This window comes from Corylus avellana, chromosome ca9 (genome assembly GCF_901000735.1).
Source record: "Corylus avellana chromosome ca9, CavTom2PMs-1.0".
NCBI classification, from domain to species: domain Eukaryota; kingdom Viridiplantae; phylum Streptophyta; class Magnoliopsida; order Fagales; family Betulaceae; genus Corylus; species Corylus avellana.
In genome coordinates, this window is record NC_081549.1 from 16,497,502 (window position 1) to 16,499,980 (window position 2,479).

At 31.4% G+C, this 2,479-nt stretch overlaps 1 protein-coding gene across 1 annotated transcript in view; it reads right to left on the minus strand.

Moving 5' to 3' along the window:
* Window positions 1-2,479, minus strand: part of LOC132162375 (ankyrin repeat-containing protein NPR4-like) — a 10,020-nt gene that overhangs the window by 6,908 nt on the left and 633 nt on the right. The gene's annotated exons all lie outside the window — the stretch shown is intronic.

The window sequence follows — 2,479 nt, forward strand, 5'->3', positions numbered from 1 at the left end:
CAATTTATTATCCTTATTAATTATGTTCTAGTACAAGGCAAGTGGTAGTCCATATTGAAGAAGGAGTCCTTTCTTTACACGTGAATCACTACTTGTCCAAGTAGTAGTGTTTTACTTTCTTTTAGTTTTCCGGATCAAAGTAGAATAAGTAGACAAGTCTATAAAAGCTATGTATTCCCTACTTTCAAGGGCAGTTTTATGAGAAATCTTTTGCTTATTCCTGTGAGTTGTGATTACTCTGTTTGATGGTGAGATTCCATTCTTTTTGGTGAGAAGCCAATCTTTTTTCCTTTTTGTTGAGAAGCCTATCCTTTTATTTGTCCATTATTTTGTTTGCTAACAATTTCTACAGCTTCCCTGTGTCAGTATGCCTCTTCGGCCATGATTATGCCACAGTTATCAGGGGTAAACGATTGATGCAATGTTGGGAGGTCGAAATTTTCTGCTGCAGTTTTCGATTGCAGGATCTTTTAGGTTTATGTTAAATGAAATGATGAAGAAGATGGAGGAAGAAGATGATAGCAAATTGACAATCATATCCTTTAATTAAATACACCGTTTAAATAAGTGAGCTTTGGATTGTTTGTGAACAAATTGACAATCATGTCCTTACTATTAAAGGCTGGACAGCAGACAAAATAGATTAAAAAAAAAAAAAAATTAAGGGCCTAAATGGGAGACCAGCGTGCAAGTGTGCCACAAATATCAAAAACAAAAAACAATAAAAAAAAAAAAAAAAGAATTAAGAATGTACATAGTAATGGGGGACCAGCGGCTGTGCAACAAATTAAAATAATAAAAAATGATTTTGAGAAAAAAAAAAAAGAAGACCAGGCGTGCTTGACTGGTTGGCCTTCAGGTGCTGCTTGTCGAATTGTTTGACTGTTTCTAAGTTCTAAGTCTAATCCAATTTCCGAAAGGTCATTTCAAAAAACAATTTCAGAGAGGCAAGTCTGGAAGGGCCTGGGCAGACGCGCGAAGCTTGTGCTTGTTTGAGTTGTTTCTAAATTTCTAACAGCCTCAATTTTTGTTAGGTATGTAATTATATAAGTATGTAATTAATTTTTTAGATTTAGATTTAAATTGTTTTTTTTAAATTAATTGTTTTAATATTTATATTGTTATTCAGGATTCAACCTATTCTTGATATTTGATAATAACTTCAACGAAAATTTGAGGTATTGAAGTAGATTTAGTAAATTTGTTCAGAGATTCTTACTTAAGAAAAAAAAAAATGTGCGATTATGGTCCTAGTGATATTGACCAAATTTGAAGAGCATATCTACAAATAAGAGTTTGTATTTTTAATATTTAATTTTTTTTTTATTCATAAAAAAATGCCCCCATTGGGGAACATCCTGGATCCGCCACTGTAGTCTAACTTTGCACCTCCATCCCAATTCATAACAAAAAGCCCAGAAGCATGAATCTTGTTCCCACTAGTAAAATGAACTTAGCATCAACAAATTATGTAATTATTACCATTCATCACTGGTTTTATATACAATATATATAACGTAATTACTAGAGATTCAATTGCTTAAAGCTTTAAAATATAATAGAATGAAATTATTAGTAACAAAATTTTCATGCATATATATATATGAATATTTTGAATTTAGTGAAAGATATAATGAAATAATTACTGAGATATATATATATATGAATATTTTCCTATTTTGTCATCCTTGCCATGGTGCTCTTCAGAATCATTGGAGGTGAGTTGGAACCGAGATTGAAATCCCAGCTTCGGCGCCCATTCTTGAATTGAAGGAGAGGATAGATGAGCTTTTGGCATTTGAATTTAGTGAAAGATATAATGAAATAATTACTGAGATATAAAATTTAATCTTTATTTTGACCAAGTTATCTACCAACAATACCACAAAGCTCATCCTCCGCATAAGTCACAATGAAACATTGAATAAACCAGCTTTGCAGCCAAAACTTTCTTTTTTTTTAAAAAAAAAAAAGGAAGGTAAAAGTGAAATATCCGTCCCACAGGGATAGTTCAATCGATTGTGAATTACACCTTATGAAGTGGAGGTCACTAATTCGAATCCCTTCCTCTTTCCCGAACATGTAAAAAAAATGGTAAAGTCCACTTAACCCCTTCAAACTACCACTCTAATGACAATCTACCCCACAAACTATCAATTACGACAATTTACCTCCCAAACTACTAAAACAATGACAATGTATCCCCCAATGCTAAGAAAATGATGAAATTATCCCTATAGAATTTTCAATAAGACAAAAATACCCTTAAAAATTGAAAAAAAAATTAAATTTTAGTATTTTTGTTTTTATTTTAGTAAAGGTAATTTTGTCATTTTTTAACAATTTGGAGTACATTGTTATTGTTTTGATAGTTTGATGGGTAAATTGTCGCAATTGATAGTTTGAGGAGTAGATTGTCATTGAAGTGGTAGTTTAAGGGGTTAAGTGGACTTTACCCTTTAAAAAAAAAAAAAAAAAA